The following is a 24933-nucleotide window of genomic DNA, read 5'->3' on the forward strand; positions in this document are numbered from 1 at the left end:
AGGAATGACAAAAGAGGAAAAAAGTGAAAAAGAAGGTGGACAAGATAAAAAGATATATAGATCTGTTAAAGAAAAAAATGATAAAGGGGAAAAATACATTTTTTTTAAGCCTGTGGAGAGAAATTGGTGTGAAGATAGTTAAAAGAACTTAAACATTAAAGTGTAAAAACATTTGTTGTCCTCCTTCTAGATGTCAAGTAGTTTTAAATATCATGTGCAAAGACATTTTTATAAGGATTAATTTTATTCCTAGTGTTCAAACTTTGACATTAAGCCTAAATTTGAGATGCTTTTCATAACTGTCTTTCCTGAAAACAAGATATGAGGTGATAATGAATTGAACCTTTGAAAACATAGAGTTTGCAGGTTTTGGTTATTTTATGGGTTACAGACCAAAAAAAAAAAAAAGCGCAATTACTTACTCTATAAAGATCGAATGGAGATGGGATAAATATTACAAAAAAAAATCTGAGTTAATGGATGGCATAAAGTTGGTTGTTTTTTTTTACACTTGTATAAAGTATGTCACACACAGATGACCAAAAACAAAAAGAAATTTACAAATCAAAATTTCTAAAGCTATTTATAAGCCATTTGTGAAAATAATAGCCTTTGGAATATTTTCCTGTTAAAAAATTAGCAACTTTATACTTCTAAGAAAAACAGACTGATATGTTGTTTAAAGTTTTATTTCATTTTAAGTGGATGTTTTTATTAACTTCAACTTTAGTAAATATTAAAATACTGTATGGCTCTAGAGTCATCCTTTTTTTAAAATTTTATTTTATTTTTTTCCAGTGTTCCAAAATTCATTATTTATGTACCACACCCAGCGCTCCACACAATAAGCACCCTCCTTAATACCCACCACCAGGCTCCTTTTTGACTTTAGTCCCAGATGTATTACAAGGCTATATCATTTCCAGCAAAGACCTGCCTTCCTTGGGCTTTGGGGAAAGAATAATACCCACCTTATGAGGTATTGTGAAAAGTAGGTAAGTAAATCCACATAAAGTATTTAGAATAGGTCTGGAACATGGTCAGTAATCAGTGCATTTACCTATTACTTTGAGACTATAGACCTAATAATGATATATCTAGAAGTGGATATCACCTATTATTTTTTGGTCAGGTATGCAGAAAAATCAGAGTGAAAATGTAGGAATTAATCACAAATTGTGAATCCATAAAAGATATTTGAACCTCCGGATCAAACACATGCAAACAACCAGTTTTCAGACTTTGATTTTAAGGCTTAACTCTTTTTTTAACAATACTGGAAAGAGAAATCGTAAAGTCAGGATAAACCAAAGCCAATCTCACCACCTTCCTTTCCTGTAGTCTCCTCTTTGAAGATGTGTATACTACTTTAAATAGTTTTTCTTACTTTTTTATGATACAAATAATACATGTTTACTATGGACTAAGACACAAAATAGCCCTACATAGAAAAATACATACTACCTACATATTCACTACTACCTACATATTCACTGTCAAGAGCAACACTGTCAATTTGGTGTGTGCTCTTTCAGACTATATTTTATGAATTTTTAACAATCTAAATAATCAACATATATTTTATACAAAATTGGATAACACTACTCATGTTATTTATAATCTAATTCTGTTGTTTATAATCAAATAAAATTATTTTTATGTCAAAAAGCAATTTTTAAATTATTACTTTCAATGGCTAGTTCTTATGAATTTTTCAAAATTTCCTATGCCTAATGTTAGATATTTAATTAGTTTCTGGGTTGTTTTTTTTTTTTTCCTCTTATAAACAATGCTGATTGTTTCTTGTAGCTAGTAGTTTTGCATATGCTTGAGATTAGTTGCTAAAAATAAAAGATTTTAGGCTTTTGACACACAACATAGCTGTACTCCAAAAATGCTATACAGCACATGCTATGTTTTGGGTGCTTCTCATGGGTCTCTACAGGCATCAAGAAAGTGACTTCAAACCAGATGTGGGTATAAGATTGTTTCAAAATGGTGATTTTTTCTTTTTTTAAAGAGCTAAAAAGTTAAATAGAACCTAGAATGACTTGGAACATTTTACTTCTGATGTTAACTCAGTGTCTGGATCATGGTTCATTTATAGTATAGGACCAGGAACTAAAAGAGTTAAAAACTGAAAGCCTGCCTGACAGATCTTTAAAAAATGATGTATCATTGTTCTGGTTTAAAGCAAGAAAATTGTATGAATAATTCATCCCTCCCCCCAACAACAACAAAAAAATGTTTTTACATTTTCAAATAGGTGTTAAAATAGGAAATGTTTTACCAAAAGTAAAAAACTGGAGTGTAAATTTCTCTCCCTGCTGAGACAGAAAAGGTTCTACATCACAGCTGGGTTAGGAAATAAGATGTACTACCAGAAAACAGTCTACAGAAATGACCTCTTCGCTTTAAAAAAAACTCAAAGAAAACCTTCAGCGGACAACAAACCACTTCCATTTAATATTTATGATACATGAAGGAGGACCACTCTGTGCCAGATTTTTCCTTTCTAACTATACTGAGTGGGAAGGCTTCTGTTGGGGGAAATATATTGTTTTTGGTAAATTCATCAATGGTTAGGTCTTAATGGTACCCCTTCGTAGTCTACAAAGAGGTCATTTCTAAAATGAGGTCTAAGGCCTTACTATTAATAACTGGTTAAGAACTAGCTTAAATTCTGTCTTCTGGTCTCAATCAAACTCAAACATCTCTTTATTCTCTTCTTGAATTTCAAAACCTAAAGGTGGGGTGACATCCTCACTTCCTCTTTTTTGAGAAGTAAGTTCAAGCCTCCTTGAACATCCCCCACTCCTTAGGGGATGTTGATTAAAAAAATTACTGTTACAGGCATTCTCTGGTTTTGATGGTTATTCATCCAGTAAGACACACAATCAAATGCTCTCTTAGAAGAAGAGAGCATCAGCTAAATCAGTTCACATCAGCTAAATCTTTAGGATTCCATATGGTCCATCTGAGAAGAGAGAAATCAAACTATTATGAATTCCTAAGTTCATAGAAAAATTCACATACTACATTATTTTATTAGGTACTCATAACAATCCTAGGAGTTAAGTGTGACAGGTAAGTTTACCCCAATGTAATCAGAGAGGAAACCGAGTTGCAGTAAGATTGAGTGGATTCTGAAAAGGCATAGCACTAAGTGGTGGAATCAGGAGTCCATTCTACTTTTCTTTTTCTATGTGTTACATTTAGAAAAATTGAAATTTAGTATCTTTCATCATCCAAGAATTCTAAGGAGCATTACTTCTTCACTGTGTTTCTAAAGTTCCTCCCAATATTTCATTACCTTCAACTTATACACAATTGATTCCAGCTATTTTTTTTCTTTAAAAATAAAAAGTCATTTTATGCAAAAGTTGGATATTCATCCTTTCTGATGGCTGAGTAATATTCCATTATGTATATGGACCATATCTTCTTCTTTTTTTTTTTTTTTAAGATTTTATTTATTTGACCGATAGAGATTACAAGTAGGCAGAGAGGCAGGCAGAGAGAGAGGAGGAAGCCGGCTCCCTGCTGAGCAGAAAGCCTGATGCGGGGCTCGATCCCAGTACCCTGTGATGATGACCTGAGCCGAGGCAGAGGCTTTAACCCACTGAGCCACCCAGGTGCCCCGGACCATATCTTCTTTAGCCATTCATCTGTTGAAGGGCATCCTCGCTCTTTCCACAGTTTGGCTATTGTGTACATTGCTGCTATGAACACGGGGGTGCATATGGTCCTTCTTTTCACTACATCTGTATCTTTGTGGTAAATACCCAGTAGTGCAATTGCTGGGTCATAGGGTAACTCTATTTTTAATTTTTTGAGGAACCTCAACACTGTTTTCCAAAGTGGCTATACCAACTTTCATTCCCACCAACAGTGTATGAGGGTTCACTGGAGGAGATTATGCTAAGTGAAATATCAAGTCAAGCAGAGAAAGCCAATTATCATATGGTTTCACTTACATGTGGAACATAAGGAATAGCATGGAGGACATTAGGAGAAGGAAGGGAAAAATGAAGGGGGTGGATATCAGAGGAGGAGATAAACCATCAGAGACTATGGATTCTGAGAAACAAACTGAGCGTTTTAGAGGGAGGGGGTAGAGGGATGATTAGCCCAGTGATGGGTATTAAGGAGGGCACATATTGCATGGAGCACTCAGTGCTCCATGCAAACAGTGAATCATGGAACACTACATCAAAAACTAATGATGTAATATATGGTGACTAATGTAACATAATTAAAAAAAATTAAAAAGTCCTTTTATGCTAAGTCTGATTCTAAATAATTCTTGACCAAGCCTGTTGTATTTATTGTGAGTTAGAGGCTATGCCAATGAATTAGTGGAAATATTCAAGTATCATTTACAGTCAAGTTTATATGATCAGTATTATTTAAGCCCTTGTTTATAATAGGGTTTAAATTTGTTCTGAACATATAACAACACAAAGGGGAAAAGATTCTGCTTTCCTTTGCATTGATTATTATATCCTCATCTGGGTTGATGAATGAATATATCATTTATTTGAAGAAAAAAAGTTCCCTGAAATGGTAAATCTAATATATCTTATGTGGTGACCTTGGAGCACAGTCTTTATGAATATGTCTCCCCAACATAAGAAATTACTTTTCTTTTCTCTCCATATTTGTTGAAGTTGAGATATGCCTTGGCAATAGTTTTGTTTTTACCCCCACTATCCATATTGAGTGAGGTTTACAATACTCCTCTCTATCAAAGGACTTCACCAACCCCTAATTGTTTTCTGAACTTCACCCTCTTTTCTTCTCTGGAGCTGCCATAAAATTTGTCTTTGGCCACCTAGTGTTCACTTTATCAGTACTCCTAATACTATCACTTGGATCCTTTTTTTTTTCAGCCCATAAGTAGTCAAAGCTGTACAACAGAGCAGGAACATGAAAACACATACAGACCATGGCAAAGGCACCTGAGTGGCTCAATCAGTTAGGTGTCTGCCTTGGGCTTGGGTCATGATCCCAAGGTTCTGGGACCAAGCCCCACATCTGGGTCCGTGATCAACAGAAAGCCTACTTCTCCCTTTCCCTCTGCCTGCCACTCCTGCTGCTTGTGTGCTCGTGCTCTCTCTCTCTCTCTCTGTCAAATGAATAAATAAAATTGTTTAAAAAATAAAAAAGATGTAATCCTTCTCACAGATTACTTTTTCCCCTATTAATTTGAATCAATCTGGCCAGACAGTGCAAATCTCTCACTCCTTTTTCCCTTCATTTTGAAATCCCAGTAGTGACTAAGTCCTGTTATTGCCACCCCTGAGTGTCTTGGGAATGTCTGCTCTTACTGTCAATCATGTTACCAGCTCCTTGATCAAGAACTCCATCACCTCTGGCCTGGACCACGGTCTCTTCACATACCTTCCCTACCTCTTCCCATCAGTCTATTCTCCATAAAACCATAGAGTGACTTTTCTAAAAGGAAATCCCATCATGCCTTTCCCTTAAAGAAAACCCTTCAGTCTCACCCTTCTACTTAGAGCAATTCAAATCCACCCGGAGTCAACCATATGCACAGGAGTTTTGTCTCCACTGTTCCCTCAGAATCCCTGAACATAAGGAATAACACAGAGGACACTGGGTGAAGGAGAGAAGAAGTAAATTGGGGGCAATCGGAGGGAAACGAACCATGAGAGACTATGGACTCTGAGAAACAAACTGAGGGTTTGGGAGAGGAGGGAGGTGGGAGGGTTGGGAGGGTGTGGTGGTGGGTATTGTGGAGGGTACCTATTGCATGGAGCACAGGGTGTGGTGCATAAACAATGAATCTTGGAACACTGAAAAAATAAAATTAAAAAAAAAAAAATCCCTGAACAATACCAAACAAGTAACAGGAGACTTTTTTGCATTCTGAATGCCTTTCTCTCAGCTTCACCATCATTTGCCTGGTGAGTTTTTGTTGACTTTTTACTTAGAACTAATTTTTAATATAGAGAAGTTGTAGGAATAACACAAAGATCTCCTCTATATCCTTCCTAGCACTCATTCATTTGTTAATATCCATTTCCAGGAGTACCTTCTAGGGTCCTAATCCCATCCTGTGAAGTTCATTTCCTCCTTTTCTGTGAGCTGTTTCTTTACCCCCTCTTTATTGTGATTGCACTTTCTGTGCTTTATTTGTCTGCCTGTCACTTAACAAGCCAAGTTCCATAACAGCATAGGCAATGCATCACCAGGGATCAGTGCAGAACTTCCCTGCAGCACGGTACCAGAGAAATATGTGGGAGTAAGTGAGTGAATGCTCAATCTTATGATCAAGAAATAAAAAAAAGACATCAGGGTAGGTGGGTTTTGTTGTGTGTGTCGTTTTGTTTTTTGTCATCCTATAAATGGACTGCCATTTATAGGCACCAGTGCCTATAAATAAATTGTATTTATATTTTTATAAATTATATTTATATTTTTATAAATATAAAAAACTAGTGCCACTAGCTTTTCTCTATTCCAAAGGAGCCAGGAGGAGAAGGAAAAAAAAAAAAAAAGGAAAGAAAAAGAAACAAGGAATTGTTACTCTGTGAAAAGACATCGTGACCCCACACCTGGGTGAATCTGCTAAGTTCACAGAGACACTTGAGAGGAGATAAACTCAAGAGGAGAGAATCCCTGATGTGCTACGTGTTGGCCCAAGGGAAAGATTGTGCTGCATGTGCTGCCTAGTCCCTAACAGGCAGGGACTAGGGAGGGACTATCATCTCTCTTGGGGAAATTTGCAGATTCCTTGCAGAATAAAGAGAGTTCCCAGGCAATGAGGGGAACAGACTTACCTGCAGGAGGCAGTGAGAAGTACCTAAGACCCTGAAAGGGAAAAGAACCAGAGCTAGAGTCACAGGTACCTATACAGACCATATTCAGGGATGTCACATACTATTTACCTACTGTGGGAGGGTAAGAGGTTTGGAAGAACATGGTGGTGATTCAGGTTGCCACAATTTATCAGCAAAGAAGATGACTGTGTATTTGATTATTTGTCTTCACTCTGGACAAAACTTTCTTCCCATACATAGAAGCCCAAATGCTTCCAAGTTGTAAAGTGGGTTTGTGTGTAGGAATTACAGAGGGGTACCTTAGACCTAAGAGCAACCGGTGTAATTTTCCAAAATAAGCTCATCTACAGCTCTATCAAGGGTAAATGGTATTTCAGATTTGTGGCCTTAAAAAGCCCTCAGGAAAATGCACTCTGGGAGGAAAATAGAGCTAGTGCCAGGAGTCAGCACTCTAAGATCTGCACGAGCATATCAATGAGCTGAAGCAGCTATCAACTAATGAGGATCCTGGGAATAAAAAAGAACTTTAGATAAGAACTACTTTAGATGAAGGGGCAGTAAGCTTACCGAAATAAATGGATAAAAATTCTGAGTGTTCAACAAAAATGGAGTACAGTCACTAGCCAGAGTGTGATGCTGGGAATTTTATGAGGAATTTGTCATTCCTTTTGCCTCAGAAATAGATATCATGACTAGATTGTTAGTGGTGGAACTAACATGAAGTGAAGACTGCATGCAAAAGGAAAGTCAACCCTCAGCAAACATTTGTTGGGAATTTTCTCAATGGTTTTCACAGTTATATAAGACAATTTCCTGTTTTTAGGTCATCCATTTTGCCCACCCCTCAAATACCCTCTCCTCTGGCAACCATCATTCTGTTCTTTGTACCTATGGGTCTGGTTTACTTCGCTATTTTTTTAATTCTGCATGGTAGTGAAATCATATAGTATTTGACTTCTCTATCTGAATTCTTTCACTTAGCATAATATCCTCAAGATCCATCTATGTTCTGGTAAATGGCAATATCTCAACCTTCTTATGAATATTTTTAATATTATAATCAGATTGACCCTTTTTAAATATTTTTTTTTTTTGCTACTGAGTTGCATGACTTCTTTATATATTTTGGATTTTAGCCCCTCATCAGATATATGACTTGCAAATATTTTCACCCATTTAGTAGGTTGCTCTTTTGTTTCATTGATGGTTTCCTTCACCATGAAAAGCTTTTTAGTTTGAGGTAGTTCCATTTGTTTATTTCTGCTTTTGTTGCCCTTGCCTATGGAATGAGGTCCAAAAAAATATCACTACGACTGTCAAGGAGCTATATTTTCTTGTAGGAGTTTTATGGTTTCAAATCTTATATTCAAGTCTTTATTCCATTTTGAGTTAGTTTTTAAATATGGTACAAGACAGTGGTTCAGTTTCATTCTTTGCATGTAGCTCTCCAGTTTTCCCAACAGTATTTACTGAAGAGACTGAAAAAAATGCCCCATTATATACTTTGTCTCCTTTGTCATAAATTAATTGATAATATATGTGTGGGTTTATATCTGAGCTCTCTATTCTGTTCCATTGATCTATGTCTCTTTTTGTGCCAGTACCATACTGTTTTGATTATTATCGTTTTATAGTACTATTTGAAATCTGGAGTATGAAACTTCCAACTCTATTCCTTTTCAAGATTGCTTTGACTATTTGGGGTCTTTGGTGGTTCCACAGAAATTTTAAGATTATTTGTTCTAGGGCGCCTGGGTGGCTCAGTGGGTTGAGCCTCTGCCTTTGGCTCAGGTTATGATCTCAGGGTCCCGGAATTGAGCTCTGCACTAGGCTCTCTGCTCAGCAGAGAGCCGGTTCCCCCCCACCTTCTCTCTCTGCCCGCCTTGCTGCCTACTTGTGATCTGTGTCTGTCAAATAAATAAAATCTTTTTAAAAAAAAGATTATTTGTTCTATTTCTGTGAATAATACCATTGGTATTTTATTAGTCTCAATAAATTTAAGAAGTCGGTTGAGCACCCAATTCTTAATTTTGGCTCTCAGGTCATGATCTCAAGATCCTGAGATTGAACCCCACATTGGGTTCCATGCTCAGCAGGGAGTTTACTTGAGATTCTCTCCCTCCCTTTCCCTTTGCACCTCCCCCCCGCATGTGTACTCTCTCTAAAATAAATAAATAAATAAATGTTTTATAAATCTCTTTCTCTCTCCAAAATAAATAAATATTTTAGAGAGAGAGCACACACATGCACGGGAGGGACAGAGGGAGAAGGAGTCCCAAACTCTCTGTTACTGCCTGTTATGCAAATTAGCTATCTATCAGCTGTCTTAAAAGAGTGGCTCTACGTAGGAGATGAGACATTTTATTTATCTTCCTCTAGTTCTTCATTATCTCTCAAGCTATCTCTTTGATTGTTTCAGACCACTGGGGTCAAGAAATGCAATCCTCCCTAATTACTTGAGGTGTGCCCTGTGTGGGTTGTGTGTACCCATTGGATCTGGCTGGGTCACATGAAGGGTGCTGCTGGAGAGGGGCCATGGTGCTTGGCCAAGTATGAAGATACCATGTGATCAGCATGGGATAGGGGTATGTGGGGCATGACTGTACAGCACAAGCTGTGGGGCTGGGGGTAGGGGGAGGCGGAGGTCTACTGGCATGTTACACCTAGCAGTATCACATAAGTTGCACAGGGTCAGGTGGGGCTGTTCACTCAGTACACCTGACAGTGTGATTCAAGCAGCTGGGGCTGGGATTGCTCACCTGCTGCTGTTAGTTGGTTAGAGTGAGGGCACAAAAATGGCACTCAAAAGCACCAGCAAGGTAGACAGAACCTATAATAATGTCATCGGCCAGTATTTAGTTCCCGGAGAGAATCTCAACAGCCTTCTCCTCTGGCAGAAGCTTTAAGTTTAGCAATTTTCTTCATCTCTGTCTAGGCTCTTTTTAAAGTGCTGCATTTTGTGCTGAGTCCTGGGGAGAGTAGGTCTGTGCACAACCCCTTTAAGAATGAAAACTGTTCCCTACATCCCTATGTTTCCCCTAAATATAATTCCCATTAGTTTTCAAAGCCGGATATTTTGAGGGCTCGTCCCTCTGGGCTAGGACCCAAAGGTTAGGGTGCCATGTGGGATACTTGCTCCTTAGGGAGAAGTTCTATTCATATTTTTGTTGTCCTTGTTGTTTGAAATCCCTCCTGATTATGGGTCACTGTAGTGGGTGGTGGTGAAAGTACATCTCAGCCTTTCCTACCCTTTTTGGTGTGGCACTTTTTTCCTTTGCTGCAGAGTAGGTATCCAACTAGTTCTCAGAGTTTTTGTGTTTTTGCTTTGCTTTGTTTTTGTTGTTGTTGTTGTTGTTTTCCCAGAGGGAACAGCTCCATATACACATATCTATTTGTTATATCTGTGGGAGGAGGTAAATTCAGGATCTTCCTACAATGTCTTTTTTTTTTTTTAAGTTTTTAAAGATTTATTTATTTTAGAGAGAGTGAGATTTATTTTAGAGAGAAGGGGCACAGGGAGAGGTAGAAAGAACCTTAAACAGATTCCCCGTTGAATGTACAGTCCAATGTGGGGCTTGATCTCATGACCCTAAAATCATGACCTAAGCCAAAATCAAGAATGGAATCAACAAAGCCACCCAGGCATCCTTACAATGCCATCCTGAACTATCTCTCTGTATTTTGTTTTAAAATGTTAAGTCATGATTCAGAGAATCATGTCTATAATCATAAATAGTGAATATGAAGAATTTCCACTGACAATTGTATTAAATGCCAGAAAATAATAAGAACTAACATTTAATTATTTACTATGCACTTGGCCCTAGGTTCAGTACTTTACACTTGAAATGCAATTTTGAATAATTTCTGTATACTGAAGGTACTAAATACCTGCACAGTATGTTAAAGATAAATTTTTGTTTTTTTAAAGATTTTTATTTATTTATTAATTTGAAAGAGAGCACAGAGGGAGAGGGAGAAGCAGATTCCATGCAAGCAGGGAGCCTGATGTGGGGTTCAATCCCAGGACCCTGAGATCATGACCAGAGCCAAAGGTGGACACTTAACCTACTGAACCACCCAGGTACCCCATGAAATTTTAAAAGTACAAGCACTTCTAAGATTGTAAACATTCAACTTGCCAGTACCTTAAAATAAAGAAATTGCCATCTGCTCAGGATTCCCTCCCTGCCCTCATTCTACCTTGCCCATAGCTCTTCTGGCAACATAGGGATTTGAGTGATCCAATATCTTTTTCTCAGCAGTTCCTATTCTTTCTCCTTAAGAGTTCTGTGCAATTCATGAACACTCTACACCCCTCGTGACTTCATGACTTCATGGCTCATTTGGTGCTACCTCAGAAAATTTCCCTCATACCCATAAACTCCCCCTTTATCAGATGCTTTTTTTTCTGTTTCCAGCTCTTATCCATTTACCTCAGGAATATCAATCCACTTTTCTATCATTTGTTCTTCCTCTTTTCTATTACTCATTCCATTTTCAAGGCAAAAATGAACTTAATCATGTTGATAATGGAAGCGTATCTAGCACTAATGCTATATTGATAGAAAAAAGGGGAAAACTCATATGTTGTGAAGCAAAATTGCACAGTATGATGAATCCTACTCCTGTTAAGTAAAACCAGGATTACTCTCTAGAATCTGCAGGAAATTCATATCCACACCCTGATCTTCTAATTATACCACTTTTGTCTTGGGCTTCATAACTGAAAAAGGTTAATTTTTGGTCTTTTTTCTTTTCTATTTTAAAATGTAAAATAGTACTTTCTGCAATGTCTCCCATAAAAATTAATATTATTTCCTTTATACTATGAGTGAAATAAATTTTATGGGTTAACATAAGATCCTAACCCACTTAGAAATTAATTGTTCATCAAAATGAATTCTGTGCTCTAAATAACTAATTTATAAATACACTTTTTAAATGCAATCTCTTTGTATGCTGGAAACTGAATATGAAGATAAAGCATATTATGGTATTGTTATGGAAATGATGCCATGGAATATATAACTAAACATTAGGGATGCTTTTCTAAAACCATTAATTAATTTTTGTACTAGATGAGTTATGCTGTCATGTATGCTTATTTTATCCATAAAATTCTTATCAGTTTGCTTTGCAGTTGAAATATTGAAGAAAATTAATTCTAATACATAAAAATATATTAAGAGTGTAAGACCTTCCCAAAACCTAGTTTTGATATGCCCAATAGTATGTCAAAAATTCTCTATAAATTCTCCTGCTGTTCTAATGACTTGAAAATTACACCAAGGCAAGCAAGCAATCTATACAGCAAATAATGAATTAATAACCCACCTAATTTTAAAAAAGGGATTCAAGTCGGCTTACCAGAAAGCATTTAATTAACCAAGATACAATGAATTAAATATGAGCAAGACAAAGGAGTAAAGGAGAAAGTAAGATGGAAGGAATGGGTTGATTCATACACAGATACATGCCATGAAATATTTGGACTATAAGTGGGCCTCTAGATTTGGTTCTTAGAGTTCTAGAAGCTAATTTTAGAGGGGAAAAAGAGATAAATTACAAGATCCACAGCATTTACCAAGTAAAAACTAGCTTAATGGTACTTATCTAAGGATAAGAACATCTATTCCTGATACTAAAAACCTAAAGAGATCAGCATCTTCAGTAATAGTCTTAGACTAATCCCAGTGACAGAATCTGTAGTGCTGGGAGCAGATCTTCTCCATACTGAGAGATGAAAGCCCTTCAAAGCTTAGTTGGATAAAACCAGCTCCATGGGAGCTAACAAAGTGCTATTTAAAAAATGGGTCTACCAATGGACTTTGTCATGAACTATTAGATCATCTATAAGAATATATGGACTGGGCGCCTGGGTGGCTCAGTGGGTTAAGCCACTGCCTTCGGCTCAGGTCATGATCTCAGGGTCTTGGGATTGAGTCCTGCATTGGGCTCTCTGCTCAGTGGGGAGCCTGCTTCCTCCTCTCTCTCTCTGCCTGCCTCTCCATCTACTTGTGATCTCTCTCTGTCAAATAAATAAATAAAATCTTAAAAAAAAAAAAAAAGAATATATGGACTAATTATATTTCAGAAAATCTTACATAAATATTCATTCCCAGTCCATGATTTGAAAGGTACTGACCATCCCCAATTCCCATGCTTGGATCCAGCTACTTAATATGGCTGGAGAAATATAGGACTTCATGCTTTAATAAGCAGTAAAACTCAGGGAAGGATTCTGGGTATGAAATTGCCTTTGAACAATCTAAGGAAATTACTTCTGCTTTCCACAATAAACAAGTGTTGATATTACCCTAAAATGGAAAATAATATTATAAATACTTACTGAAATGAGTAATAATTAATGCTATATAAATCCAGTGGCACAAGTAACCCACTGGTTAAACAAAAACATACACAAAAACAAGGCACTAGAAAATTGAAATTTCTATGCTTATTTTCTCTTCTAATAAATATGAAATTGACTAATTTTATGTACAGCTTTTTAAAAGAGTCATATTGGATCTATTTTCATTAATAAGATGTCTACCCAAGAAATAACATTATTGTACAAATTGGTACTTTGTAATCTCTGAAAACAAAATGAAGTTTACTCTTCTAAATTCCCTAGGTATGTTGCAGAGTATTGTGGCTTTCAATCTCAAATTTATCTAACAATGCTTTTTAATTTTTTTTATCTATTTGCTGCACAGAAATGAAATATAATAAATTAAACTTTTAATGTGTCTGTCACTGAAAGTGATTTCCTTTTGAAATCCTGACTGCATTACTCATTTGCTAAATTGTCCTAAAACTTTGTATTACTTCTTTATCTCCATTATGATAAGGATAATAAATGAAGCAAACCAAACTATAAAAGAGAAATTTCTTTTTTCTTTCAGATATTTAATTTTAAAATGTCATCTTTTACAGTAAACTTATAAAACAGTATAATATTGTCAAGATTCAGACTTTAAACGTGTCTTTTTATCTTGTTACATTTGTAGAAATGTTTTTATAAAGCTGGGAGCATGTGGGCTAAAGCCTCATTAGATCAAGATTAGGGATATAGGTCAGTCAGTAATGGTGAAGGAACTTGACAGGCTTTCAATGTATAGCTAAAATTAACTCATTCTGATCATCCACTATGCCAAAAAAATTATGAATACCAAGGATAACCAGAAAATAAGGTTCCTATTGTCATGAAGCTTATAACCTAATGGAAGGTTGATGCATTTAAAAACAAAAAAACAAAAAACCACAGACTGTTAAATCCAATAGAAAAATCAACAAAATAAACAAAATATAGATATTGTGAGAAGAATAACAAGTGATATCAAATTGGGATGGATGGTTGGACAAAGCCACTCTGAGGAGGTGGTAAGCATAAGCTTTACCAGAAAGAGAAGGGATCAATTTTGCAGTGTAACCTAGGAAATATACAGAAAGTAGTAAGACCCTGAGGTAAGAAAAAAACTTGATATATTTTAGGAACTGATGGAGCCAAAGTGGCTGAAGTTTAGTGAGCAATGGAGAGGCAGGAAATGGCTTGGATAGAGGCCAATCATGTAGGACCAATGAATATCCTTGATTTTATTCTAAGGAAGTAGAAAAATCCTGAAGGACCATAGGAGAGTGGCAAAGATAGACAATGCTTTTTTTTTTTTTTCTGATATACATTATTGGTATTTTCTATTAACATACAATATATTATTTATTTCATGAGTACAGGTCTGTGAGTCATGAGCCTTACACAATTCAAAGCACTCACCACATCACATACCTTCCCCAGTGTCCGTCACCCAGCCACCCTATCCCTCCCTCCACCAGCAGCCCTCAGTTTGTCTCCTGAGATTAGGAGTCTCTTATGGTTTGTAAAGACAATGCATTTAGAAAACAGAGTGAATTAACAAAATCAAGCCTTCCTTACCGACCCAAGATGCTGTTGAGTCTTAAGAAATCATTTTTGAATGAGAAAAATATCATATAAACAAAATCAAGTAAACTTGCTATAACATGTAACAAATGTTAGGTTTAGAAAATGGACAATTTCTCTTTCATTTTTTTTTGAGGCTCTTCTTATTGATTGCATATTTATTTCTTCTTAACTTCATAATGCTGACCCAGAAGCCTCTAAGATTCTTAGAACCATGTTTTCTTTCCAAAGAAAAAAAAACACAGAAAAGTACAAAGGATAATATAATGAACACTTGTGTTCTCACTATCAATGATTTTTAATTTTTCAGATTTACTCACTTTAGCAATAATGTTCTTGTAACACACTTTAACTAGATTTTGACTCCTGCAAAAATAACCTAAGTAATTTTCTCAAAAACAAGTCCTCTTTTTCTGGCAAGTAGGTTATAAATTAGCTAAATTTACTGAACTTTATTAATCAAATTTCAATGTAGTCACTATTCATGAGGGTGCAATTCTCAGGTCATTGTTCTTATAACCAAATACATGTATATAAGAAGCTGTTAAGCACTTGTGTCTCATTTAAACAGCATATGTGACATCCTGAAATATATGAGTCAAGGAATGTTCCTGATGTGGTGACCACACCCAAAAGAAATGTTCCTGATGGGGTGACCATACCTATTGGAGGGGGAATGTAAGAATGTGGCTGAGCTGAACCTCATCTGAGCTGACCTCATCTGAAATGACCCAAGAGCAAGAGGAGAGGGTGGCCTCTCCCATTCCAATAGGGTCTTCATTTCAGCACACAACACTCTGATTTTTCCATGCATCCTATTTCTGAAGAATGATCTCAGATACATAGATTGGAAGATGAACCCTGTGCTAGAGTTGTCACTCCTACCAAAGCAGACCCTAAACCTTGACTGCTGCACAATCATCAGCTGACAGTAAGTAAGCCAAAGTCCTCTCAGGACAAAGATGGCATCACCTTTGCTTATTACAAGCCATTTTTCAGGGGCATGGGACTTTAAGAACATCATGACATGTTTACCTGCAACAAACAAACAAAACCCAGAAAACTGCTGCATACTTAGCTCCAAAACTATGATGCCTTAAGTTCATGTTTGTCATGTTGTTCCTTTGGCACACCTCAAACAAATCTACTTTATCTAAAAAGGTCTCACATGCAGGAGCGCACACATCCTTGAACGACAGATATTCCCTGATTTCATATGTACCAGTCAAAGAAAATTCTTTTCATAATGTCTTCTATATGGAGCAGAATGTTGGAGGAATTTCTTCAAGGCCCCAATGTCTTCAGTTCATGGGCTTATATGCCATTTCAGTTTATAGCCATGTGAATAACTGTGAGAACTAAGAGATGAGCAGAAACATTTGAAGCCCACTAGACATTCAATATCTTCTCTCCACATTCTCCAAATGAGAGAAACTAAATATAAGCAAACAGTAATCAACAGCAACCAATGACTGACACAGATACAATTACTTTCATAATCTATTCACTATCTGAGTAATTCTTTCACCACAATTGATCTCTCAGTGGCTGAGATTTGAGATCAAATCAGAAGCAGACTGCTCTGGCTTCTCTTCTATGAAATTAAAAGAAAAGGTTCAGCATTTGATGGATGCTTCCAGAGAAAATATCTCCATTTTTTTAATAATAAGATGCCAGTATCATAATCTCTATAAAAGTGAAGACCATGTCCAGTCTATTTGCCAAGGCACCATATTACTTCTGAATGGTAAGTGCTCAACCAGTATATGTTGAATTAATGCTGGGTGACATGATAATTGGACATATGGAAAGTATGAACTGAATGTGGATAATTTACTATTGGTAAGTAATTTCAGTATTTGGTAAATAATTTACTATTGGTAGTTTACCTTTATGGAAGTATTTCATTTTCATTAAAAATAACTTATATAGGGCACCTGGGTGGCTCAGTGGGTTAAAGCTCTGCTTTCAGCTCAGGTCATGATCTCAGGGTCATGGGATGGAGCCCCACATAGGGCTTTCTGCTCAGCAGGGAACCTGCTCCTCCCCCCATGCCTGCCTCTCTGCCTACCTGTGACCTCTCTCTCTCTCTGTCAAATAAATAAATAAAATCTTTAACAAATAATAATAATAATTTATGTAGATTTTCACCTGCCTCACCATTTCTTTTTTGGTCACTATTACCCTACATCAGCAGAAGTGAGAGACCGAAAACTGATTTACTTTCACAACATGTTTCCTGCTATAAAATTATAGCTCTGACTTTGAGAAGCAAAAATGTGAATTTGGAAATGATGTTTTAGAGGATAAACACAAACACACACACACTTTAAAGTACCCAAATCCCCAAATTGCCTAGTATTGCCAAATGTGATGCTTTCCTCCACTGATGAATACAGGATTGCAAAGGGCTATGTATTAGGATCTGGTTATTCCCCTTTTAACTCAAAATCTCTGTCTTATTAAAGAAAATGTGTATCAATAACTTACTTTATAAAAGTACTGCCAATACTACAAGCTATCAGATCAGTCAAGATACTGTAATATGAGTTACATGTTCTTGTTTTCTCAGTATGACTTCTTTTAAGCAGAATTTTTAGTTTAATCTGACGTAAGGACTGAAAGAAAGCAATGCATAAAAATAAGACACTTGAATTTAAAAAGATAACTTTTTGAAATTGATAGTAATCTATATACTGATAATTCAAAGTTTCTCTTAATAAATATACATGTGTGAATACACACATGCACACACACCCCTACACTTATATATTCACTGAAAATATACTGAACATATTTTATGCACCAGGTCCTGGTTTGGTTGCCAAGAAGACAATGATACTCAAAAGCAAACATGATCTCAGGTCTTCTCAAGTTTGCAGTACAGGGGGCAGAAAAAATTTAATGAAATAATCACATAGCAAAGTGCAAACTCAACACTGTGACCAGCCATGGAGATACATATGGTATAGCTATAGTACATAGTAGAAGCATGTGGCTTTGTTGGGAGGGCTGGAAGAACCTGTTTTATTTAGGTGCATGGATTCTCTGGTATATGAATAAAGTGGGATCTGAAAGTTTGAGGATACAATCCTCAAATAATGAAGAGCCAGCAGACACATAAAACTAGCTGCAACTCCTCAGACATATAATTATGGGTCCTATCCTTCATACTTCCCAGAAGTTCTATAGAATCAAGCCACCAATGTCTATAGCAGCAACCTCTATGGAGTACTCTTAAAATGACTTCTTTTCTTGTTCACTTTCCCTACTCCTTTGTTGCTGTTTTCTGGCTCTACTTGCCAAATAAAAACCCTACAAAATTTTTTGCCTCATGTTTCGTTTTCTTCGAGAACTGAAAACTAAGACATTAAGCATAACATGGGTGAGATAAGAACAAAAATGTATAGGTCTGATAGGCATTTTGTTTTTTAAATAAGACTTGTTTTTCAATCAGATCTTTCCAGCTGCAATGCAGAAAACAGATGAGGACAAGAGGGGATGAGGTTCAGAACTTACTGTTTTTCAGCGGAAGTTATTCTGGTAAGATAATATGGTGGATTACACTCAAAAGAAACCATAGTGATGAAAAGAAGTTGGATGAATCCCAGAGCTATTTAGGCAATAAAAGTAACAGGGTTTAATAACAAAAGAATAGTGTTAGTTTTTTGGCTTGTTTAACTTGATGGATATGGTACCCATCACTGAGCTACTAGGGAACACTGAAGAAGTTTGGGGTAGAAGGGGGGAAATCACAGGAATACTTTAAATCTAGTTAAATCTCAGATATCTTGGAAATCTTGTAAGAATTACAAAGGAGGCAGCTAGATATATGATTCAGGAACCCAAGTGAAAAATTTAAGCATTCTGACCCATCTTTATTTTGGTGGTGATGAAATCCATGAACTCTGGATTATATACAATCAGGTCTTGAGGATTTCCAACTGAGTCCTGAGGAAGCTAGACTGGAAAGAGATTAAGTAGGTTGGGGTAGAGGGATAGGTTGAATATCAAGGGAATGTTCCACCATGGAAGCCAGAGAAAGAGGGTATTTCACAAAGAAGGCAAAGGTGTATAGTACCTATCACTACTGGAAAGGCAGGTCAGGTTAGTGTGATAGACTGTGTTATTGGTCCCAATTCACCTCCCTATGCATCCACTTTCTTTACTATGTAACTTTGGAGTTTCATCCACTAAAAGAGGTGAAATACATTTTTCCATTTGAATTTATTTGGCTAAATGACTTTCTTTGGAAAAAGAAAAAAAAGGCAGAATTGATGGCATAAAGTTTCTGAGCATTTCTACTTGCTTTCTTGCACTTGTGCTATCCTCATGAGAAGGACATGCCTCGCTAGCTAATGAATCCTAAAAGGAAGAGACTGTGGAACAGAGCCCAATGGTTCAGCAGATGCAGATGTAAAAACCAAACAAATACACAGTGTTATGTGTCCCTCAACTTTTATCACTGTTTATCATGCAGTATTGTCTTAATAGTGGAAAAGTGACACACTGACTAAAAATCTATACACTAGATTAAGAAAGCAGGTCATTGATTTGTGTAGATCAACTGCTATGAAGAAAACAAAAAAAGACAAGGTAGTAAGAGAAGCACATGGAATTGAGAGAAGTTGTATGTGGCATTGTGCTTATATGTCTTAAATGGCTGAAGCCTACACCTGAAAGAAATTTACGTGGGAATAGAAAGATCCTAAGAAGAGGGAGAAACTGATTATTAAAAATAAAAGGGGGGGGCGCCTGGGTGGCTCAGTGGGTTGAGCCTCTCTGCCTTCGGCTCAGGTCATGATCCCAGAGTCCTGGGATGGAGCCCCGCATTGGGATCTCTGCTCAGCGGGAAGCCTGCTTCCCCTTCTCTCTTTGCCTGCCTCTCTGCCTACTTATGATCTCTCTCTATCAAATAAATAACTAAAAAATCTTAAAAAAAAATTTTTTTTAAATAAAGGGGGGAGATATGATAGATGCCACTGGAGAGATTAGGTAACGTGCTATGGGAGTTCATATTAATGATGACTTAGGTCAAGCAAGGGTAAGCCTGGCAGGTCTTATAAAGGAAGCAGAGTGCTAGGTTCATGGGCACTGCTCCCAGAGATTACTGTTAAGTTTTTCTTTATGCTGTGCTTATTTCCACAAATACGAAACTCAAGTAAAGTATTCTTAAGTGTCATTTATAGTGATAGAAGATCTTACCATTCTTTAATCAAAGACCTCACTAGTGGGGAAAAAAAAAAAAAAAACCCCAAACCAGAATAAATCTACTGTCCCTCATACATGAGGTCTACTATAGAATGCTGAAAATGTTATTAATATTAAAATGAAAAGAAATAAAATTGACCTTTGAACAACATGAGTTTGAACCGCACTGGTTCACTTGTACATGGATTTTTTTTTTCAATAAACACAGTACATTATTCTTTTCTCATCATGATTTTCTTAATAACATATTCTTTTCCCTAGCTTGCTTTATTGTACAAATACTGTATATAATGTATATAACATACAAATTATGTACTAATTGACTATTTGTATTATTAGTAAGGCTTCCAGTCAACAGTAGGCTATTAGTAAAGTTTTGGGGAAGTCAAAAGTTTTATGTCTATTTTCCAGAGCTCAGGGGGCTGTCATTCCTCATCTTCCTGTTGTTCAAGGGTCAACTGTAAGGAAAAGATGTACAGACTGCAATCAGATGACTTACTTGTTATTTAGTCTACTATAAATATTTTTTAAAAGATAACACCAGTTTTGATGTTGACTGGATTTTATTATACTTTATTTTTATAAATTATAAAATAACTAACGAGAACACTTCAAATTCTGCTGATAGTGAAATGTTTTCCATTCTAGTTGAGTAAACTTTAGGAAATTAAAACTTCTATGAAACATGAAATATTCAGATAAATATCAACACAGTTTACCTAACTTTTAAAAAAATCAGTATAAATTCTCATAATGTTATGCTATTTTATAAATCAAGTGTTTTTTTTAAATCCCAAATAGTTTTCTATAATATTATAAAACACACAGGGCAGTTTTCATTCTAAACTTAGACTTCCATACAACATACAATTATGAGGTAAATAATAAGGATAACTTATTTTATATATATATATATTTAGAATATATATATTCTAAACTTAGATATCCATACAATATACAATTATAAGATAAATAATAAGGATAACTTCCAAAACCAATAGAATACTCAATAGAATACAATAGAATACTCAATTTTCCCATAAATATTTCCCATTTTTTAAAATTGTTTCAATAATAAAATTTATGGGGGCCTGGGTGGCTCAGTGGGTTAAAGTCTCTTCCTTTGGCTCGGGTCATGATCTTCGGTCCTGGGATCAAGCCCCACATCAGGCTCTCTGCTCAGCGGGGAGCCCGCTTCCTTCTCTCTCTCTTTCTCTGCCTGCCTGTCCCCCTACTTGTGATATCTGTTAAATAAATAAATAAAATATTTTAAAATAATAATAATAACAATAATAATAAAATTTACCCCAAGATACCACTTCTTCTTAGAAAATTAATGTTTATTCTTGATCAGAAAGAAGCTAAAAATCAATCTTTGCAGGCCTATGCAAGATTAAATAAAACCTTTTCATGTTACTAAAATGAAGTAACTGAGAAAGAAATAGGCAATTTAGAATTTATATTTTCCCAACATTTTCTGAATTATATTTTTAGTTACAAATTCCTATTAAAATTTGATTGAAAATCTGCACAGTATTCTAGTAATTGTTCCTGTTTTATATTTGTGTGTTTTTTAAGTTCCAAGCAACATCATATAGTAGATAAATCCTCAAAGCTTTCTATGGTTAAAATATATTTTCTTTAGAGACATGGTAATGTGTACCTGAAGGGCATTTTCTTTATTTCTTTCTTTTTAATCTCTTAGAAAATCTACACTGTAGAGCTCATATTAAACCACCACCCTTGTACTGAGAAAGTCTGAATACATTGTCAAGACTCTGATGACAGCAAGTGGGTGGGTGGTAGGCACATTCTCTTTACTCATGATAAACATGTTACAAAAATGGTAGCATTTTCATATTTCATGTGGCATTGACTATAATTCAATTTCTCCCCAAGTATAATGAAGAGACCCTGAGAAAATACTGAAATGTAGTAGTGTGTGCATCACTATACCAAGTGTTGCTCATATAAGACAAGCCCCCAAAGAGGTAAAGATGAATGAATGGAATCCCAAGAGATTTGCTGGCCAAAAATAGTTCCTTTGTGAATAGTATGAATTTCTATAAATTAATGACTTGGGTGGCTGGAATCAAAACCAAGTTCCATTTTGTTCCATTATTATTAATGTCTACAATCAAGGTTTCTATGGATGTATCCAGTTTTTTCTCAACTGCTCCAGAAAAAATCACAGGGCATAAAGGAGAGAGAGAGACACTGACTTTCTAATAGTTATCCCTGCTTCCTGCCTAAGAACTGTGGTCTGCTCAATGCAGCAAGCGGGGGGCAACTCCTTCATCTTTGAAGAATTTAAAGGTAATTCAAGTTGAAATAGCATCAGTTAGTTTGGAATGAGGGTAGACAACATAATTTTTACATAAAAGTATATAAACTTCTTAAAATAATATAAAGGCTCTCTAGACTCCATCCTTCTTAGCAATAAAACATTTGGGTCAATTTCTTTCATTTGACAGTTTTCTAAATCTCTTCAGTATCTTACATAAGTTTTTTTTTAATAGTCAAATGTAGACATTAAATGTGACCTCCCTACTTCCCACTCCTTAATAGCTTACAACAAATATTTACTGAGCACCTGCTGAGTGTCAGCCTCTATAATAGGCTGGATTCAGTGGGTAATTCAGTGGTTAATAGTAAGTATATACCTACTATTATGACAAATTGTAAAAAAATAATACAAAAGCAACAATAAAATATGTACAAGAGGGCTTCTATCTTTGAGCCCAATGGAGGTGATGTTCAGGAAAGGTTTCCTTGAGCAGATAGCACATGCATGCTAAGGGATGGGTAGGAATTAACAAAGCGAAGGGGTCAGTGAAGAGTACTCAGGATAAAAAGGACAGCCTCACTGAAGCCTATCTATGAGAATTTTATATATCTAGTATAGCTGGGATACAATCTCATTTCTTTTTTTTCTTTTCTTTTCTTTCTTTCTTTCTTTCTTTTTTTTTTTTTTTTTTTTTTTTTTTTTTTTTTTTTTTTTTTTTTTGTGGAGGAGAGAGAAGCAGAGGGAGAGAGAGAGACTCTTAACCAGGCTTCATGCCCAGTATAGCACATGACATGGGACTCAATCTCGTGATTCTGAGATCATAACCTAAGCCAAAATCAAGAGAAAGAGTCAGAGGCTTAACCAGTTGAGCCACCCAGACATCCCTCATTTCATCTCTAAGATGATAATGGTGTTCTTAGGATGTCGTCTCCTTTTCTGGAAACATGAGACTCACATCCCTTTCCCCTGAGACAATTCTCTAGAAATTCAATTGGCAAAAGTCAGATCCAGAGGCCAGACTGGCCTGACCTATGATTAACTGTCCCAGCAGAAATGTAAGAGAGATCCACCTACTAACATTCTTTCTACTAGGAGTTTAGTTTCCCTCCGATTTAGTCCCTCAAAATCTATCCCATTATCATCACAGAGATGGAAAAAGAGGCGAACAAAGGCTGAAGACCCTCTTTTCCTATTACCCAGGGACCTCTGTCATACCTTCTCAATCCCCTCTCTTACTCTCCTGAGGTTGTTTTTTGTTGCTGTTGTGTGTGTGTGTGTGTCTGTGTGTCTGTGTTTTGTTTTGTTTTGTGACCTTGCTTCTTCTACCTCAGCAAGAATCTCAGAGACAAAGGAGATAGCTGAAAAAAATGGGTTATGTTTTATAAAGGCTACTAGGAAATTAAAAGCCTGCTCTTGACCAAACTATCCTACCGAAGCAAACCTGAATCTGTATCTGATTTTGCATCTGTATCTGAATCTGTATCTGATTTTGAAATAGTTTTAAGAAGGGAGTGAGGATGGGTTGCCTGGGTGGTTCAGTGGGTTAAAGCCTCTGCTTTTGGTGGGGTCATGATCCCAGGGTCCTGGGATCAAACCCCGCATCGGGCTCTCTGCTCAGCAGGGAGCCTGCTTCCTCCTCTCTCTTCTCTCTCTGCCTGCCTCTCTGCCTACTTGTGATCTCTGTCTGTCAAATAAATAAATAAAATCTTAAAAAAAAAACAACCTTAAAAAAAAAGTAAATCAGATCTTATAAAAAAAAATTTTTTAAACAAAAAGAAGGGAGTGAGGATTACAGATGCCTTTAAAACTTAACCTAGCTCTCAATCTTTCCCTCTACACTCTAATGTCTCACCACACCCGAAGACTCACAAATAACTCTCACTTTTCATTCTCTTTAGCCTCTATCTTGACGCTCCAACCTTACTGCACAACTCCCCTGACCCTACTCTTAACCTAAACAGTAAAAGTCATTGTTGCTATACTAAGGTTGAGCTGTGTTCTAACTTCACATAAATTTAGACTGGAGGAATGAAGACAGGAAAGTCCTCACCCCTACAGACAGGATGGCTATAGAAGAACGAGCTTCAGTCTTCCCAACCTGGATCATGAAAAGCATTTTACCCTCCTATGCACTGTTACTTATATTGTTTAGGCTAGATAGCAGCATTAGAATGTGTTAAGTTGGTTCCTATCAACTATTCTGGGAACACACGCAACATTTGTGGTTTTTATTTTTCTATTGAAAAGTACCTTCTAAGTTCCAAATAACCAACTCACAAATGAGTTTTTGGAATTGAATGGTTTGTAGGATGAGGGACTGACTGCAATTAGAATGAAACAATGTAGATTAGATGAAAATTCAATTGAATTAACAAAAAGCAGAAAGATGAAAGGCTATTCCACAAAAGCCAAGTAATTCCTACAAAAAGATACCATTAGCCAGTAAATTAGGCCCTTTTTGAAATCTACATTAACTCTTTCAGGACACAGAGTGGAAGTACACTGATGCCTTATTGATTTGAAAAGTATTCCCCAAAGGCCTCAAATTAGTTCTAGCACTGGGTAAATCTAAATCTGATTCATTATTTTACATGAGGCCATGGAAGACACAGTTTTCTAATCAAATAACTAAGCATGAGTATAACAAAATGATATATATGAGGCAAACATAGCTGCTATCATATCCT

The 24933-nt window shown here is 36.2% G+C and overlaps 1 protein-coding gene across 1 annotated transcript in view; it reads right to left on the reverse strand.

Annotated features, from left to right (window-relative positions):
- The window catches only part of MACROD2 (mono-ADP ribosylhydrolase 2), a 1932176-nt gene that overhangs the window by 1174672 nt on the left and 732571 nt on the right, over positions 1 to 24933 (reverse strand). The gene's annotated exons all lie outside the window — the stretch shown is intronic.

This window comes from Mustela nigripes, chromosome 7, assembly GCF_022355385.1.
Source record: "Mustela nigripes isolate SB6536 chromosome 7, MUSNIG.SB6536, whole genome shotgun sequence".
NCBI lineage: Eukaryota > Metazoa > Chordata > Mammalia > Carnivora > Mustelidae > Mustela > Mustela nigripes.